The sequence below is a fragment of the Salmo salar genome, chromosome ssa02, assembly GCF_905237065.1.
Source record: "Salmo salar chromosome ssa02, Ssal_v3.1, whole genome shotgun sequence".
NCBI lineage: Eukaryota > Metazoa > Chordata > Actinopteri > Salmoniformes > Salmonidae > Salmo > Salmo salar.
Window position 1 is genome coordinate 23,165,431 of NC_059443.1, and position 21,238 is coordinate 23,186,668.

At 42.0% G+C, this 21,238-nt stretch overlaps 1 pseudogene; it reads right to left on the reverse strand.

Annotated features, from left to right (window-relative positions):
* Nucleotides 1-16,423: 16,423 nt before the first annotated feature.
* Nucleotides 16,424-18,576, reverse strand: LOC106578641 (NXPE family member 3-like; annotated as a pseudogene).
* Nucleotides 18,577-21,238: the final 2,662 nt, after the last annotated feature.

Sequence of the window (21,238 nt, forward strand, 5' to 3'; positions counted from 1 at the left end):
GTCACTGAGACCGAATTTGGTCCCTTTAAGCCCCCTTCCTCTGCTTTTGATCAGCTCCTTTTGTTGGTAGTGTTCAAATGTTGCGATGATCGGTCGGGGACCCTTGGTCTTGTCGCTCCGAGCTCCAAGTCTGTGTACTCGGTGGAAAGCCATCTTGTTTACAGTCTCTATAGGAAGTTTCAATGCGGATTTCATGAATTCTCTGATCGCGCCTTCTGGATTATTGGATGCGTCCTCAGGAATACCCGAAAAAATTTGATTTTCCCACATGCTACGACTTTGTATGTCTAGTAGTGTCTCCTTCATCACCCTGTTTTCCCTGAGTAGGCAATCCATGTTGGAATCGTGTATTTTTACCTTGGCTGTGAGTGTCTTGTTTTCTCTTTGGAGCTTGAGAATTTCACTCTGGCTGAACTCCAAACTCCCCCTCAGCCCTGCTACCTCCTCACACAACTTTTCCATTGTTGCATGGATTGCAGCCAGAGCACTAGCCTCTACCTCAATGGTAAGTAAATCGTCCGTGTCTGTAGATGAATCTGTTTTCTTTTTTTTGTCGGGTTAAAGTTATTTTGTGAGGTGGTCGGATCTTTCCAGGAGTATGTTGTTCTTCCATAGCGTAAAGCTGTTGGTACTCGTCGATTTCCCTCAGGATCTCCTTGGTATCCAGATTGGCTCTATACTGTGTCGTGTCTTTGGGGGTACCATTAAACTGAAGATATGTTTATCAATTAGCTCCCTGTAATTATTATCACGCGATTAAACTGATTAATCGTTTAATTGTAATTAACTAGGAGATCGGGGCACCAAGGAGAATATTCAGATTACAAAGCTATAATTTGCCTAATATAACTTTCCTGTACTATAATATTATATCCTATTATAGTATAGGCCGATTATCTTCTGGTTTAAATGGTGTATTTTACCTCGAGTCCAGTCTCATTCCAAACGTCGTAAATTGTTGTATCTGCACGAACCCAGTCTTTACTAAAATCATCCATACATCAATTGTCTTAAAATCATTTATTTACTACACTAAGTAATTAACAGAAAACATACAAACAGTAATTATCGTCACAAAGGATTGGTAGAGGAATGTGCCCTTGTGGGCTAAACAGGCAGGTCGGCCTGTTGAACAATGGATCATAAAAGGTCAGCTGTGGCACACAGAGTTCATTAATATTAACAATTGACAATTGAAGGCTCACTCATTCGGGAACAATTGCAATCAATATATATTTACGCTCAGTGTATCGTTCTGATTCTTGTTGGAGAGTAGTTCTGATGGAGAGTCTCTCTCTCTCTCGGTTAGAATGGATCTTTCAAAGCGACATTCATTAATGTCGTCATCGAATGGTTGTTTCGTTGGTCTTCGCGTTCAATGATATAATTTACTTAGCTGCAGACTAATAATTAATATCAAAGACTTGTTCTTATTCTGTCGGTATCAATAGTCTAAAAGTTAACCACGTGGTATGGTTCACTTTCAGTAGAGGAATTGGATGGTAAAACCTATTGGCCATAGAGTGTAGGCCTGGTCTGAAGAAATGTAAATCAGGGGGTGTTTTATAGTGCCCATAGAACAGGCTTGTCAAATGACGCCTGGTCCTGTATGTGTCCCTGGGGGCGGGCCGATGACTGAGCTAGACTTGGTTACAGAAATACAATTCTATCACATTACATCAGTACATAGCATCTCAATGTCTTACAAAAGCTTTATCCTTATTAATACATTCTATACAACCATTATGTTGCAAGTCTCAAGCTGATGCTATTATATAAACAGTTTTATGGTAATATGGCTATATTGTCTCTTCTGAGTATCACAAAATTGTACCAAGCGGATCAGTTCGTAGCTGGATTCTTCACCAATCTTCCATACCTTCTCCAGAACACAAAATGTCGCTTGGCTCTCCAATTCTATGAGTTGGAAGAATTTCCTGTGTCTCTCTGTGGGCCATGTGGCCAGAGACTCTCCTGGAATTTAAGAGTTTTTACAACCCTTTACACACAGGGTGGATTGGGGGGAAGGTAGGTTGGGTGGTGGTGCAAAAGGGAGGGGATCAACTGTCCTCCCTGTACCACAAGAGGCCAACGTCATGACAACTGCAACCAGTTGTTTTACAAAAAGATAACAATGAGTCTTTCCCACGACGATGACAGGTGTCTGTAGTACAGCCAGCCAGCACTTGCAGAATCCACGCAAAAAAAAGGAACACAAACTTGCAGTCCCAGCCGTAAAAGCTAACCGCGTTGTAGAATCCTTAGTAAAAAAAACTTTACTTCGGATTAAAATCAATTTAATGAAAAAGTTTTAATGTAAACAACAAACCGAGTGTAGAGAGTACAGTGTCCTGTTGCGCGCTCTGATGACGTCTCTCTCTCGTCTCATCTGCACTTGTGCTAGTGTCTGTGCACTTGTGTTAGTGTCTGTACACTTTTGTGTATATGAAAGTCTGTCTTCTATTGTATGTTTCTGAGTTTCAGGCTGAGCACCTATTGGTTTCTGAGTTATCCCTCTTAGGTCGTTCCATGAATAGCGCTTTTTTTGTTCGTGTAATTTTTTAAAGAATAAGGGCTCTATTCAATCTGCATCGCAGAAGTTCAGCTTTACAGCGTGATTGAAATTTAAAGGCAATGTTCCCACTTTAGTGGAGACTGCATTCAGCGTGAACACTGTATATGTTGTCTCAATGGAAAAACTAACCTTTACATTTCTTATACAGAATCTTTATGGATTGAATAAAGACCCAACTATTTATTTCACCTCATTTTAACATTCTGTCATTAAGAGTACGGCAAATTTTATAATTAAACATCTCCAGAGCTTAAATTAAGAAAAAGGACTATAAAAAGGTGACAATTAAAGTAACAAGGTTGACCGTAACAGGGTATCAAAACATCCTATTAAATCAGCCATAACTCCTCTTGTGAAAGGGGGGATGGAAGCTTGTTGTGTGCAACCGGGAGGAGCAATTGAAAGCAAGCTTATCAAAACATTTGAACTTAAAACATCTACCACAAAACATCAGAAAATTGCAAAAAAATGTAAAATTGTATCACCAGCTCACCTGCTTTTACAGTATGATTTGAATATTACACTGAACAGAAATATAAACGCAACATGTAAAGTGTTGGTCCTATATTTCATGAGCTCAAATAAAAGATCCTAGAAATGTTCAATATGCACAAAAAGCTTGTTTCTCTCAAATGTGGTGCACAAATTTGTTTACATCCCTGTTAGTGAGCTTTCTCCTTTGCCAAGATAATCCATCCGCCTGACAAGTATGGCATATCAAGAACCTGATAAAACAGCATGATCATTACACAGGTGCCCCTTGTGCTGGGAACAAAAAGGCCACTCTAAAAATATGCATTTTTGGCAAACACAATGTCACAGAGGTCTCAAGTTGAGGGAGCGTGCAATTGGCATGAGTATCGCAGAATGTCCACCAGAGCTGTTGCCACAAAATGTAATGTTAATTTCTCTACCATAAGCTGCCTCCAACGTTGTTTTAGAGAATTTGACAGTACGTACAACCGGGCTCACAACCGCAGACCCTGTGTATGATGTGTGGGAGAGCGGTTTGCTGATGTCAATGTTGTGAACAGAGTGCCCCATGGTGGCGGTGGGGTTACGGTATGGGTAGGCATAAGCTACGGCTAACAAACACAATTGCATTTTATTGATGGCCATTTGAATGCACAGAAATACCGTGGCGAGATCCTGAGGCCCATTTTCTTTAAGGTGCCAGTCATCCCAGTCATGTGAAATCCATATATTATGGCCTAACGCATTTATTTCAATTTACTTGTTTACTCATATAAACTGGAACTCAGTAAAATAGTGGTAAAATTGTTGCATTTATATTTTTGTTCAGTATATACTAGATGGTCAAATGTTCCTTTTGAAAAAAGGTTTTACCATAGTAACACCAGAGTTCTAAAACCCACAATCTGCAATATTAAAGCTGATCTACCCCCCCAACCCCCACCCCCAAAAAAGTTCAGTTCACATAACACGTTGACCTTAAACCTGAGGGAGAAATGTAAATTAATCACATTAAATACAATAAATAATCTTCAAAAATGACTTTGTCAAAGCAACAAAATAACTGGGGCTTCACAATGGTTAAAACTTGGGGAAATGTTGGGGTTAAGTGGGTTAAAATCTTCTTAGAAGTTGGACAAACATGATGTGAGACGTGCCAAAATTGGGATTGTCAAAGACCAAAGATTTGTGACCAAATTTACTAAACTTAGTAATAATCCATTTAGTATATAAAGGAAAATAAACAAAAAAGGTGGGCCTCCAACCCCCCCAGACAACATGTTACCATCCAACCATCCACCTCCCGGAAACCATGATTTCACCCTCTTCCCATCCCGCCTAGCAACTAAGGTTGCCTATCAGTTTCCTCTCCCCCCACAACTTATATATAATTTAAAACACACTACCGGCCATTTTTTACATTGTTTAGATTAGTTACAGGGTAGATGTATGGGATCCAACTGTTAAATTTAGTGTTTTATTAAAATGAACACACAATGTCACAAGGACAAAATGGCACTCTACTCAAAGATAACCCAGCTATGGTAGGAAATGGGAGTTTTTTTAAGTTCTCTGAAGTTGAGAAGACAAACCGTTCTCAGTTAATTAATGATGTACAGGTCTTATTGTTTTACATTCAGAGAGTAACAATCATAACAGTCTGATGTGACAAGTAAAAACCCAGAACGTACATGTCAGGTGCATTATGTACAATTAGGATTACTAGGCATATTGCCAATATTGTATAGGTGGGTGATTCTGCACCTTCGGGCACAATCAATGTAAATTATACATACAGTTGAAGTCGGAAGTTTACATACACTTAGATTGGAGTCATTAAAACCTCTTAGGGATAGGGGGCAGTATTTTCACGGCTGGATGAAAAACGTACCCAAATGAAACTGCCTGCTACTCGTGCCCAGGAGGTAGGATATAGATTTGGATAGAAAACACTCTGAAGTTTCTAAACCTGTTTGAATGATGTCTGTGAGTATAACAGAACTCATATGGCAGGCAAAAACCTGAGAAAAATCCAACCAGGAAGAGGGAAATCTGAGGTTGTAGTCTTTTCAAGTGATTGCCTTTACAGTATACCGTGACTTAGGGTTTATTTTGCACTTCCTAAAGCTTCCACTAGATGTCAACAGTCTTTAGAACCTTGTTTGATGGTGAATTTGAAGGGAATAACAGCCCAAGGAAGTACGTGTCCCATTATAAGGCATGGGTTCAGTCATGTGCAGAGACTTGGGAGCGAGCTGCGTTCATATTCATTCCTAAAGAGAACGGATAGGTCCGGTTGGAATTTTATTGAAGACATATGTTAAAAACAACCGAAAGATTGATTCTATACATCGTTTGACATGTTTCTACAAACTGTAGTAAAACTTTTTTGACTTTTCGTCTGGACTAAGTAAGCACGCGCGTTGTGGATTTGGATAGTGAACCTAACGCGCGAACAAAATGGATATATTTGGACATAAAGATAATCTTTATCGAACATTTATTGTGGAGTTGAGATTCCTGGGAGTGCATTCTGATGAAGATAATCAAAGGTAAGTGAATATTTCTAATGTAATTTCTTAGTTTTATTGACTCCAAGATGGCGGGTTTCTGTTTGCTGGTTGTTGTTGTCTTCTGGGCTGTACTCAGATTATTGCAAATTGTGCTTTCAAACCTTTTTTTAAATCTGACAAAGCGGTTACATTTAGGAGAAGTTTATCTATAATTCTGTGCCTAATACTTGTATATTGATCAAAGTTTATGATGAGTATTTCTGTAATATGTGTGCTCATTGTGCTCATTCACCGGAAGGTTTGGAGGGTAAACATTTCTGAACATTACGCGCCAATGTAAAATGGGATTTTTGGATATAAATATGAACTTTATCGAGCAAAACATACATGTATTGTGTAACATGAAGTCCTATGAGTGCCATCTGATGAAGATCATCAAAGGTTAGTGCTTAATTTTAGCTGTACTTCTGGTTATTGTGACGTCTCTCCTTGCTGGGAAAATGGTTGTGTGGCTTTTCTTGTTTAGGTGGTATCCTAACATAATCTAATGTTTTGCTTTCGCTGTAAAGCCTTTTTGAAATCGGACAATGTGGTTAGATTAAGGAGAATCTTATCTTTAAAATGATGTATAATGCTATTATGTGTGAGAAATCTGAATTATGACATTTTTGTTGTTTTGAATTTGGCGCTCTGATTTTTTCACTGGCTGTTGTCAAAATCAATCCCGTTAACGGGATCTGAGTGTTAACCTCTCTAGGGTAGGTGGCACCAAATCGTCCCACCTACGCAACAGCCAGTCTAATCCCGTGGCGCGATATTCAAATACCTTAAAAATGCTATTACTTCAATTTCTCAAACATATAACTATTTTACACCATTTTAAAGACAAGACTCTCCTTTATCTAACCACACTGTCCGATTTCAAAAAGGCTTTACAACGAAAGCAAAACATTAGATTATGTCAGCAGAGTACCCAGACAGAAATAATCAGACACCCATTTTTCAAGCTAGCATATAATGTCACATAAACCCAAACCACAGCTAAATGCAGCACTAACCTTTGATGATCTTCATCAGATGACAACCCTAGAACATTATGTTATACAATACATGCATGTTTTGTTCAATCAAGTTCATATTTATATCAAAAATCAGCTTTTTACATTAGCATGTGACGTTCAGAACTAGCATACCCCCCGCAAACTTCCGGGGAATTTACTAACAATTTACTAAATTACTCACGATAAACGTTCACAAAAAGCATAACAATTATTTTAAGAATTATAGATACAGAACTCCTCTATGCACTCGATATGTCCGATTTTAAAATAGCTTTTTGGTGAAAGCACACTTTGCAATATTCTAAGTACATAGCCCAGCCATCACGGGCTAGCTATTTAGACACCCAGCAAGTTTAGCCTTCACCAAAATCAGATTTACTATAAAAAAAATGTTATTACCTTTGCTGTTCTTCGTCAGAATGCACTCCCAGGACTTCTACTTCAATAACAAATGTTGGTTTGGTCCCAAATAATCCATCGTTATATCCAAACAGCGGCGTTTTGTTCGTGCGTTCTAGACACTATCCGAAATGGTAAATCAGGGTTACGAGCATGGCGCATTTCGTGACAAAAAAATGTCTAAATATTCCATTACCGTACTTCGAAGCATGTCAACCGCTGTTTAAAATCAATTTTTATGCAATTTATCTCGTAAAAAAGCGATAATATTCCGACCGGGAATCTGCGTTTCGGTAAATAGAGGGAAAAAAAGAAAGACGGGGGCGACCAGTGCACGCGCCTAAGCCCACTGTCCCCTGATCGGCCACTTGACAAAGGCGATAATGTGTTTCAGCCTGGGGCTGGAATGACGACATTCATCTTTTTCCCGGGCTCTGAGAGCCTATGGGAGCCGTGGGAAGTGTCACGTTACCGCAGAGATACTTTGTTTTGGAAAGAGATGTCAAAGAAAGCCAATAAATGGTCAGACAGGCCACTTCCTGTAAAGGAATCTCTCAGGTTTTTACCTGCCATATGAGTTCTGTTATACTCACAGACACCATTCAAACAGTTTTAGAAACTTTAGGGTGTTTTCTATCCATATCTAATAAGTATATGCATATTCTAGTTACTGGGTAGGAGTAGTAACCAGATTAAATCGGGTATGTTTTTTATCCGGCGGTGTAAATACTGCCCCCTAGCCCTAAGAGGTTAAGGGGTCTCTAAGAAGTTTAAAACTTGTTTTTCAACCACTCCATAAATGTCTTGTTAAACTAGAGTTTTGGCAAGTCAGGTAGGACATCTACTTTGTGCATGACACAAGTCATTTTTCCAAAAATTGTTTACAGACAGATTATTTCACTTATAATTCCCTGTTTCACAATTCCAGTGGATCAGACGTTTACATACACTAAGTTGACTGTGCCTTAATCAGCTTGGAAAATTCTAGCAAATAATGTCATGGCATTAGAAGCTTCTGATAGGCTAATTGACATCATTTGAGTCAATTGAAGGTGTACCTGTGGATGTATTTCAAGGCCTACCTTCAAACTCAGTGCCTCTGATTGACATCATAAGAAAATAAAAAGAAATCAGCCAAGACCTCAGAAAAAAAACTGTAGACCTCCACAAGTCTGGTTCATCCTTGGGAGCAATTTCCAAATGCCTGAAGGTACCACGTTCATCTGTACAAACAACAGTACGCAAGTATAAACACCATGGGACCACGCAGCCGTCATACCGCTCAGGAAGGAGACGGGTTCTGTCTCCTAGGGATGAACGTACTTTGGTGCGAAAAGTGCAAATCAATCCCAGAACAACAGCAAAGGACCTTGTGAAGATGCTGGAGGAAACGGGTACAAAACTATCTATATCCACAGTAAAACGAGTCCTACATTGACATAACCTGAAATGCCGCTCAGCAAAGAAGAAGCTACTGCTCCAAAATCTCCATAAAAAAGCCAGACTACGGTTTGCAACTGTACATGGGGACAAAGATCATACTTTTTGGAGAAATGTCCTCTGGTCTGATGAAGCAAAAATATAACTATTTGGCCGTAATGACCATCGTTATGTTAGGAGGAAAAAGGGGGAGGCTTGCAAGCCGAAGAACACCATCCCAATCGTGAAGCATGGGGGTGGCAGCTTCATGGTGTGGGGGTGCTTTCCTGCAGGAGGGACTGGTGCACTTCACAAAATAGATGGCATCAGGAGGGAGGGAAATTATATGGATATATTGAAGCAACATCTCAAGACATCAGTCAGGAACTTAAAGCTTGGTCACAAATCGGTCTTCTAAATGGACAATGACCCCAAGCATACTTCCAATGTTGTGGCAAAATGGCTTAAGGATAACAAAGTCCCACTATGGTACACTTCTTCCTTGGGCCGAAGCCACATGGGATTCCCGCTGGGGCGGGACTTCTGTCAGTACTGGATTACTGAATGGGTTTTGCAAAACATTTTTTTACTGATTGATCAATTTTAATGATAAATCAAACCTGTATAGGCTATTTGGGATTTAAACTTTAATTAACCTGAGAGGTTTATTCATCTTTTCCACGTTAATGTGGAAAAAAGATTACAATGTCTCATTTAGAAAACTCATCAATTTGGATATTATTTAAAAGATCCACTTGAGAATGTAAATTTGGCAATTTCACTTATTAGTTCAATTGAATAAGACATCGATATCGGTCTGGATATCATGAGTAACGACTTGAGTGTCACCTGACTAATTCTTCTTGAAGGAAAGTACTGGTGACTCTTCAGAGGCCCCTGCTGGCACACACTGAAATCAAGCGGAAGTACCCAGGGCGGGACTTCCCTTCCGCAAGGCGGAGGACTTACCATATGGCACAAAACAAAATGGCTGTTTTCCCTTTTGTTAGCTTAGCATCTCGAGCAAGCTAATCCTACATTTTGCATATTTCAGGTATAACATAGGATTCCCTTGGCAACGGAAAGGTTTTAATCATAACGTACTATGTTCAAACCCTTTTTGGCGTTATTTTGACGATGTTTTAACCGGAACTCGCGGCAAACAACAAACTGCGCCGTGGTCTACTCGCGTGTAAACACGAGAGAGACAGAGAGATACTTATCGCTGGTCAAGCTAATCTCTACTAAATTTCAATTGGCTGGATCTTTGTCCTCGCTTGAGAAGTCAATAATGACCGAGCCAACACGCGTCTGAAACGCGCGAGGCAGAAATAGCCCTGCGTTTGGCCAAACACACTATTTCTCAGATAGCTTTATCAGCCCAAATACAGAAATGTATAGCTTACGCTACCCACTGACTACGTCAGAGAACAACACGGAGACGGGGAATCTCCAGCACACACCACCAACAATTCCTTTCTACAATTCCCATAATGTATATAATAAACTTGGTATATTATTTAATCTGCTTTTCAATTTTATATAGGCTGAATCAAAATGAAAGCGTCATCCTATTTTAGATTCCTTGCATGGGAGCTCCAAAATGTTGTGTCTTTGGCTATGTCGGATTAAGTGATATGACATGCTATTCTATTAAATCCTTTCTCTGTAATTAATATTACCTGATTAAGCTAATCATGTAAATGTAATTAACTAGAAAGTCGGGGCACCACGGAAGAACGTTTATAGAGCCGTTATCTTCCGAATAAACTCTTAAAAGACTTAGTAATATTTTACATCGATAGCCGTCATCTTAATCCTCACCTTATTTCAGTCTCATAATGAAAGTTGTAAATTCTTGGTTATCTTCACGAACCCTGGCTAACAAGTTGAATCAGCAATACAAAATTGGGTTTAATTATTTATTTACTAAATACCTAACTAATCACACAGAATTACATGTACACAGAATACAAATTATGTCATACAGAAAACGTCCCTGGCGGACGGAGCCGACATGGCAGCTTGTTACACAAAGAAAGGGGGTTGGGCTTGAATGAAAGAGCGGGAAGACCGAGGAACAAAGAAACAGCTATGCTATCGTAAATACAGAATCTTATGCATTCTAAATTACCGCCCATTTGGAAAAGGAAAATGCAATAAATATTTACTCTGAGCTGTGCTTCGGTAGATTGGTCGTAGATAGTAGGCCGGGTTGGCCAAGAGAGATCTTCCTGTCCTCGGAAGAATGTCTCTGGTGGTAAATTGGATACGTTGTGGTATCTTCGTTTGTGTTAGACTGGATCCGTCATCCGTCCTTTCCTAGCCCACGTCTACAGCAGCCGCTGCTAACTCAACGGCTAGGAAGTATCACTTCTGTAGTGAATAAGTTCAAAGTTCATACCATTCACAACCAAAGCTCACGCCGAGGTTGGCTTAGTTCTGTACTTGACATGTCTGTCCTTGTAACGCAGAGGCTGCAGACCTCACGTAGTGGAACTCAGTTACATTGTGTCATTGTCTTATATAGTGGCGAGGGGAGGAGGGTGTGTTTCATCGTTTATAACCGATGTCTCTTCACCGGGGCGGGACACTGATCAAGCAGGGCACTTTCCTTATGAAAACCCAATTCTCTCAATTGGAAGCTAAAATTACATTTAATCTCCTAACAAACAATTTCAATATCAAACATTTCAATTGCATAACAATTCCATGTGACTCTGATAACTAGAGGGTGTATACTTTCCCAGGTACAGTTTATGTCGTCCTGTCATCAGTCATAATGTCTCAGATGACAACCGAACTGACATCCATACTCATTAAGTTCCAAAGCATATTTCCAACTGGTTTTATTACCAAAATATGGTTCCTTTTCCCCATTTGTTTGATGTTCTCAGACTCTCTATATTTAACAAAGGCTATTCAACAGTCCTTCAGTAGGGTCAGAAAGAGAGGGGAAGGGAGAAAGGTATTTATGGAGGGGTCATAAACGTTACCCACAGGCCAACGTCATGATACTGGATTCTATGGACGTGATGTCAAAAGTAAAGCAACAGGGGGAGAAGGACACACTAACGAGGGACAAGAAAAAAAGCAGAAGCACTTCTTGAATGGCACAATTCAGAACCTTTATTAGAATTTTAAGAGGAAATATTCAGAGTGCTCATGCACTCTTTCTTCAGGTTCTCACAGCACAAAGACGCAATAAGGTTCTCATTGTTCCTGCAGCTGATCACTTTGTGATACTGTAGTTTGTCCGCCATGAACTGGAAATTGGCGTGGGTTTTGCAGAGGCATGTGTCCCTATCCTGGACTGTTATTTTGCAGAATTCATAGTAGGAAATTTTAATCTCTGAATATTCCTTCTTCAAATTCTGATAAAGGTTCTGAATTTTGCCATTCAAGAAGCGCGTAGCTTTTTTCCCTTGTTCCTCATTAGTGTGTCCTTTTTCCCTGTTGTTGCTCTACTGTTGACATCACATTCATTGAATCTAGTGATATTCTCTTCTGTGGCTGTGCTAATTATGTTACACTGCTTTTTCCTGGAGTTTTGAAGACTTGTTGGCCTGTTTTCATTTGCCCTCACTGCTTTTGCTGAAAATCCAAATTCTCTGTTTGCGGCTTTGACCAGGCCATACTTTCTCAGGATGTTGCCTCTGAGCATTTTTTAACTTGTTATGGATAGGGGGCAGTGTTTTCACGTCCGGATAAAAAACGTACCCGATTTAATCTGGTTATTACTCCTGCCCAGAAACTAGAATATGCATATAATTAGTAGCTTTGGATAGAAAACACTCCAAAGTTTCTAAAACTGTTTGAATGGTGTCTGTGAGTATAACAGAACTCAAATGGCAGGCCAAAACCTGAGAAGATTCTGTACAGGAAGTACCCTGTCTGACCATTTCTCGGACTTCTTTGTCATCTCTATCCAAAACAAAGGATCTCTGCTGTAACGTGACACTTCCTAAGGCTCCCATAGGCTCTCAGAAGGCGCCAGAACGTTGAATGATGACTTTGCAGCCCATGGCTGAAAAACAGTAGCGCATTTGGTAAGTGGTGGATCTGAGAACAATGAGACGGATGTGCGCATGCACGTGAAGAGTTCATTTTAGATGATCAGTCTTTGAACTAAAACAACGACTCCCGGTCGGAATATTATCGCTATTTATGAGAAAAATGGCATAAAAATTGATTTTAAACAGCGTTTGACATGCTTCGAAGTACGGTAATGGAATATTTTGTCATTTTTTGTCATGATACGCGTCCGCGCGTCACCCTTCGTTACCCTTCGGATAGTGTCTTGAACGCACGAACAAAACGCCGCTATTTGGATATAACTATGGATTATTTTGAACCAAAACAACATTTGTTGTTGAAGTAGAAGTCCTGGGAGTGCATTCTGACGAAGAACAGCAAAGGTAATACAATTTTTTTATAGTAAATCTGAGTTTGGTGAGTACCAAACTTGGTGGGTGTCAAAATAGGTAGCACGTGATGGCGAGCTATCTACTCAGAATATTGAAAAATGTGCTTTCACCGAAAAGCTATTTTAAAATCGGACACCGCGATTGCATAAAGGAGTTCTGTATCTATAATTCTTAAAATATATATATTTTTTTGTGAACGTTTATCGTGAGTAATTTAGTAAATTCACCGGAAGTGTTCGGTGGGAATGCTAGTTCTGAACGTCACATGCTAATTCAAAAAGCTGTTTTTTGATATAAATATGAACTTGATTGAACGAAACATGCATGTATTGTATAACATAATGTCCTAGGAGTGTCATCTGATGAAGATCATCAAAGGTTAGTGCTGCATTTAGCTGTGGTTTGGGTTTATGTGACATTATATGCTAGCTTGAAAAATGGGTGTCTGATTATTTCTGGCTGGGTACTCTGCTGACATAATCTAATGTTTTGCTTTCGTTGTAAAGCCTTTTTGAAATAGGACAGTGTGGTTAGATTAACCTGTTAGGGCTAGGGGGCAGTATTGACACGGCTGGATAAAAAACATACCCGATTTAATCTGGTTACCACTCCTACCCAGTAACTAGAATATGCATATACTTATTACATATGGATAGAAAACACCCTAAAGTTTCTAAAACTGTTTGAATGGTGTCTGTGAGTATAACAGAACTCAAATGGCAGGTCAAAACCTGAGAGATTCCTTTACAGGAAGTGGCCTGTCTGACCATTTCTTGAACTTCTTTTCCATCTCTATCTTTTACTAAGGATCTCTGCTCTAACGTGACACTTCCCACATCTTCCATAGGCTCTCAGAGCCCGGGAAAAAACAGAATGTCGTCATTCCAGCCCCAGGCTGAAACACATTATCGCCTTTCTCAAGTGGCCGATCAATGGACTCTGGGCTTATGCGTGTGACCCGACCGCCCCCGCCTTTGTGATTTTTTCCTCTGTTTGCCAAAAAGGAGATTCCCTGTCGGAATATTATCGCTTTTCTACGAGAAAAATGGCGTAAAAATTGATTTTAAACAGCGGTTGACATGCTTCGAAGTACGGTAATGGAATATTTAGAATTTTATTGTCACGAATTGCGCCATGCGCGCGACACTTCTTTACCATTTCGGATAGTGTCTGGAACGCACGAACAAAACGCCGCTATTCGGATATAACGATGGATTATTTTGGACCAAACCAACATTTGTTATTGAAGTAGACGTCCTGGGAGTGCATTCTGACGAAGACAACAAAAGGTAATCAAACTTTTATAATAGTAAATATGATTATGGTGAGTGCTAAACTTGCTGGGTGTCTAAATAGCGAGCCCGTGATGCCTGGGCTATGTACTTAGAATATTGCAAAATGTGCTTTCACCAAAAAGCTATTTTAAAATCGGACATATCGAGTGCATAGAGGAGGTCTGTATCTATAATTCTTAAAATAATTGTTATGCTTTTTGTGAACGTTTATCGTGAGTAATTTAGTAAAATGTTAGCGAATTCCCCGGAAGTTTGCGGGGGGTATGCTAGTTCTGAACGTCACATGCTAATGTAAAAGCTGGTTTTTGATATAAATATTAACTTGATTGAACAAAACATGCATGTATTGTATAACATAATGTCCTAGGGTTGTCATCTGATGAAGATCATCAAAGGTGAGTGCTGCATTTAGCTGTCTTCTGGGTTTTGGTGACATTATATGCTGGCTTGAAAAATGGGTGTCTGATTATTTCTGGCTTGGTACTCTGCTGACATAATCTAATGTTTTGCTTTCGTTGTAAAGCCTTTTTGAAATCGGACAGTGTGGTTAGATTAACGAGAGTCTTATCTTTAAATGGCTGTAAAATAGTCATATGTTTGAGAAATTGAAGTAATAGGATTTTTAAGGTTTTGAAAATCGCGCCACAGGCTGGCAGTGGCTGTTACGTAGGTGGGACGAATTCGTCCCGCCTAGCCTAGAGAGGTTAACGAGAGTCTTGTCTTTAAATAGCTGTAAAATAGTCATATGTTTGAGAAGGACTCACCACGCTGGCGGGCGGCTCCGGCTGCTCCGGACAGGCGGGCGGCTCCGGCGGCTCCGGACAGGCGGGCGGCTCCGGACAGGCGGCGGCTCCGGCGGCTCCGGACAGGCGGGCGCTCCGCGGCTCGGACAGGCGGCGCTGGCCCGGACAGGCGGGCGGCTCCGGCGGCTCGACCGCTCGGCGGCTCCGGACTGGCGGGCGGCTCCGGCGGCTCCGGACTGGCGGGTGGCTCTGGCGGCTCCAAACTGGCGGCTCTGGCCTGGTGGGCGGCTCTGGCGGCTCCAGACTGGCGGGCAGCTCTGGACCAGGGTTCACCAGGCTGGGGAGACATGAAGGAGGCCTGGCTCTGGGCGCAGGCACTGGACTCACCAGGCTGGGGAAACCCACTGGAGGCCTGGTCCTAGGAGGAGGCACAGGACGGACCAGGATGCGGAGACCCACTGGAGGCCTGGACCGAGGAGGAGGCACAGGATAAACCGGGCTGTGGGGGAGCACTGGAGTCCTGCTACTTAGGCTATTTACCCACACTCCAGGCTGAATGCCCACTTTGGCCCACACGGGCGGAGCGCAGGCATTGGACGAACTGGACCCTCCCAGCACCCTGGAGACACAGGGCGCAGTGCCGGTGCAGGATAACCTGGACCGAAAAGGCGCACTGGAGACCAGACGCACTGAGCCGGCACAATCCGTCCTGGCTCGATACCTGCACTCGCATGGCACTTGCGGGTGGCTGGCCTATAGCGCACCGGGCTATGCACGCACACTGGAGACACCGTGCGCTTCACAGCATAACACGGTGCCTTACCAGTACCACGCTGCCTGCCGTAAGCATGGGGAGTTGGCCCAGAATTCCTTCCTGGTTCCGCCACACTCCCCGTGTGCCCCCCCAAAAAATTTGTTGGGGCTGCCTCTCATGCCTGTTGCGTGCCCTCGCTTCATACCAGCGCCTCTCAGCTATCGCCGCCTCGATCTCCCACTGCAGGCGGCGATACTCCCCAGCCTGAGCCCACGGTCCACCTCCGTCGAGCAATTCCTCCCATCTCCAGGAATCCTGAACGCACCTTTCCATCTCCTCCAAAGTCCATGAGTCCATATTACCCCTCTCCTGGTGCTTCTCCTTCCTCCGCTGCTTGGTCCGTTTTTGGTGGGTGATTCTGTAACGGCTGTCGGAAGAGAGAGTAGACCAAGGTGCAGCGGAGTTAGTGTTCATCTTGAAATTTAATACGAACAAAGAGAACACTACAAAAATGAACAAAACACGACAGCAAAACAGTCCTGTTAGGAAACACTCTAAACAGAAACAATCACCCACAAAACCCAAAGGAAAAATAGGCTACTTATGTGGGATTCCCAATCAGCAACAACGAACTTCAGCTGTGCCTGATTGGGAGCCACACACGGCCCAAAACAAAGAAATACAAAAACATAGAAAAATGTACATAGAACACCCACCAATGTAACACCCTGGCCTAACCAAAAATAAAGAACAAAAACCCCTCTCTATGGCCAGGGCGTTACACATACTCACAGTAAATATTGATATAGATTTGATTTAATTGACTCTTTCTCTAGAAGATTAAATAATGTGCAATTATTCATGTCATGTTCTCTCATAGAAAAATATAGTAGTGAACATTGCCCTGAGCACCCTGTACAGCTGCACTGAGAACCAGTCACTATTGTACAGGCTCACATTTGGGTCCAGGGCCTGGAGGTTGGCCGAGCACAACACCACCAGGGTCCCCGAAGCCCGGTCCAGAAGCCACACCACCGCCCGCCGAATGTGGTGTAGTCGGCAAATGTAGACCTGCACAGGGAAGGTGCTGAAATGGGACCATATGCCGATAAACACCACAGTATTTGACCCACCAGTCAGGCCATCCAGCTCATTAGCTACATAGCGCATCTCACTGGTGATGACAGTGTTGAAGCGGATTGGAGGACCGTGACAATGGTACTTCAGCAGGATGTTGTGGGTGCTGTCCACTGTCATGAAAGGCGACCAACTTCTTAGGACTGCAAAGGTTGAACTCCTTCACCTGTGGCACAAAGAGGAAGGGAGAGTTGGGAGTTAGAAAGCACCTGAGGCATCAGAGAGTGAAAGATGCGTTGAGGTACTTGAACCACTGTCTAACAGTAGAGTCTCCGTACATGTACACCACTTTGCCCTTCAGACACTGAGTGGCAGACAAGTCATTAAACTGGCGCATCACACCACCACCCAGCGTTCGCCATGACCCTTGGAAGTAATACCTGGAAGGAGTGATCTTGGTAGACTCTGTCTTCATGCTGCTTCTCTCCACGTCTGCTTTGTCTGAAAGAGGAAAGCAAGCATCTTGTACCAGCTAGCATCATCACTTTACAGGCAATAGAGGTGCTAGGGCTTTCCCATCTTACATTACTGTAGATGCAGTAGTTGGCTTGAATACTGTCCTGCACACCCAGAAACTCTCCAGGGATGACATATACAGCCACAAAGTAGAGCAGAGCAGTTAGTAGGCTGGCTAGCTAGTGTTAAAAAGATAAACACACAGTTGTACTGTGGTATCTCCTAGCTCGCCTACCTTTTTTTCTCAGGCAGCACAATGACACTGTCAGACCCTGAAGGAGGAATGGGAACTTTGATGTTCACACCACTGAGAGAATTGAGAGAGAATCATATTTGAATGTTAAATAAACCCACAGAAGCAAGCAATCTGATACATTGAAAACAAATTCTGTGATTCAATTAGACACACTTTCACTCATATATGGAGTGTACCCCTCACTAACCTCTGGAAGAGCAAGGCCTCTTTGTTGGTGAGCAGATGTTTCACAGTTTCCTCAAATAGCGTGGTTGATCTGTGCGTCACAGCTCAGCAGCTTGTGCTTGTAGCAGTACCAGGGCTCCCCTGTGTGGGGGTCTGTGAAATTGCACAACGGATCCTGGTTTATCAGCAGACACAGGTTACATACAGTTGTTTGGGACAGTTTTCCAGAGCGGAACAGACTCTTAAAGAAAATCCGATCGGGCCGTTCTTCTCGTAACCATCTTAGAACATGAACTGCGTCACTAGGATGGACCAGTGTCACCTCCACCTGTGCATACCCCTGCTATAGTAATGGGAAAATGGCAGAGTAGGTCCCATTCCTGTGGTCCAGCACCTGTCCTGCAACTCCTGTCTCCAACTTGGAGTGCAGCCAGGCCAGCATGAAGTCTCCACCATAGCTCTTGGGACACCCCTGGAAATCGTGTATATGGACCAGAGCCTCCAACTGGTCCACCATGTGCCACTTTCTTCTGCTTCCTGCTGACAGGATCACAAAAAGGCTGTGTGCAGGGTCACTGGTCTGGTTCAGGGACACATTCACAGAGTGGAGCTGAGGCTGTGGCCAGGCGATAGACTCCAGGAGGTCACGCTCCTCCAGAGCCTTCTCCGGTGAGGGCCCCTGGCCACAGTGGCTCTGGTTGCGACGCAGAGGAGAAAGTCCCTCTGTGATGAAAGCTAGTTGGATGCTGCTTTGGAGCTGGTAGAATGTTGACACCATGTTTTGACCTATAACTTGTTTTGAGTGCAGATGGCTGTACCCTACCTCCAGAATGTTGATGTTACTGAACAGGAAGCAGAGGCATGACAGGGCCAACAGGAAGACAATACAGATATATTTCTTCTTCACATGATCCTCTGTCAGTCCCCTGATGTTAACACAAAGAAGCTGGTAACTGTTTGCCCTATGCATGTTTGCATGTGTGCATAAATAGAGAAGAACTAGAAAATATGCATTAATTTAGCTTAGCAGGCTTCACATCTTGTTGAGCACAGGTGACCTGGGTTTAAACCCCAGTCAGTCACACTTTGGCTGTAAAAGTTTAGTCTTTTCCTAGACCGATTGATTGTTGATCATATCATACAGTATTATATACACACATGTTCACTTACCTCCATATGTATTTTGACAGTAAAGCTAAAATCTTAATTTGTCTCTATACTCCAGCATTGAGATTGAATGTATTTAGCCCCCCCTTTTGGAAGTCATAAGTATTTTGACAAATTAAAGGCCCAATGCAGCAGTTTCTCTCAATATCAAATTATTTCTGTGTAACAATTAGTTACTTTACAGTATTAATTTTCTATTCAAATTAAATTATACAAAATATAGTTTTTGCAAGAAAATAAATCTGATGAAAAACTGTCTGGGATTGGTCTGAGCGGTAGTGCTGAGCAACTAGTGCTTTTTGAGGTTGGTTCAGATTTTTCAATTTCGGTTGACTTTTTTGTAAACAATAAATGCATTATATTTTTGCCTCCCGAGTGGCACAGCAGACTAAGGCACTACTTCTCAGTGCTAGAGGCGTCACTACAGACCCTGGTTCAATTCCAGGCTGTATCACAACTGGCAGTGATTGGGAGTCCCATAGGGCGGCGCACAATTGGCCGTCATTGTAAATAAGAATTTGTTCTTAACTGAATGTTGCCTAGTTAAATAAAATAAATATTGGTTCAATGCTGTAACACAGAATAAAACAAATTGATGGTAATGACTGCCCATTACTATCACTTATTAGGCTAACCATCATTTATTCACATTACTAAAAGAAAATATTTTGGCTGTGTATATTATTTGTTTTTACATTTACGTCATTTAGCAGACACTCTTATCCAGAGCGACTTACAGTAGTGAATGCATACATTTCATACATTTTTTTATTTTAATTTTTTCTCCATACTGGCCCCCCGTGGGAATCGAACCCACAACCCTGGCGTTGCAAACACCATGCTCTACCAACTGAGCCACACGGGACCACACATTATGGTTGATTATGATTATGATTATGACTATTTCATTAATACAACCACAATGGTAGTAACTTCCCATTACTGCATATCACTTCTTTTTTTAAACTACCTTTATTCACATTACTTTAATAAAATATTTCAATTGTGTATATTAGATGTTTTTATTTTATTACTTATTTTATTCCAAGTCATCATGTCATCTCTGTTCAGGCAGTAGCAGCCAGCCAGCCATCTTGCGCCATGAGTGATGTGTACGCCGAGGAACTTAAAAAAACGTTCCACCTTCTCCACTGCTGTCCCGTCGATGTGGATGGGGGGTGCTTCCTCTGCTTTTTCCTGAAGTCCACGATCATCTCCTTTGTTTTGTTGACGTTGAGTGAGAAGTTATTTTCCTTACACCACACACTGAGAGCCCTCACCTCCTCCGTGTAGGCTGTCTTGTCGTTGTTGGTAATCAAGCCTACTACTGTTGTGTCGTCTGCAAACGTGTTGATTGAGTTGGAGGCGTGCACGGCCACGCAGTCATGGGTGAACAGGGAGTACAGGAGAGGGCTGAGCACGCACCCTTGTGGGGCCCCAGTGTTAAAGGTCAGCGAAGTGGAGATGTTTCCCACCTTCACCACCTGGGGCGGCCCGTCAGGAAGTCCAGAACCCAATTGCACAGGGCGGGGTTGAGACCCAGGGCCTCAAGCTTAATGATGAGCTTGGAGGGTACAATGGTGTTGAATGCTGAGCTGTAGTCAATGAACAGCATTCTTACATAGGTATTTCTCTTGTCAGATGGGATAGGGCAGTGTGAAGTGTGATGGCGATTGCATTGTCTGTGGACCTATTGGGGTGGTAAGCAAATTGAAGTGGGTCTAGAGTGACAGGTAAGGTGGAGGTGATATGATCCTTGACTAGTCTCTCAAAGCACTTTATGATGACAGAAGTGAGTGCTACAGGGCGATAATCATTTAGTTCAGTTACCTTTGCATTCTTGGGTACAGGAACAATTGTGACCATCTTGAAGCATTTGGGGACAACAGACTGGGATAATGTACAGTGTTACCAAAGAAGAACATACAAGAAAGGTTGATCTAACATTTATTTGCACACTAGGGAGAAGAAAAATAACTATGAAGGTAAAATAATAACTTAAAGCTGAACACTTCTCTTGCACCTCTCGCCACTCTGCAATTAACATCTCTGTTTGACCTCAGTGTGTCTGTGTCTGTTGAGAATGCAACGTAAAGTCTTACCTAAAAGTACTGCCATGGTGAGAGAAACTACTGTAGCTGCTTCCATCTCTCCTGATATAACAAGTTTTGGTGATTCAGACTGAATCATCTGTCCAAACAAATAATAAGGGGTTTCAGTAATGCCCGCTTATTTGTTTTGTTATCAAAATATTATATACAATTGATATAAAATGTCTTCATAAGTGATATTGCAGCACAAGGGAACAAATTCCTAAACTGCATGATGCTGATTATATATTTAACAATACTGGACTTTGGTGTTGGGGGTGTTTAGTAAAACAAACAGTTTGATAAT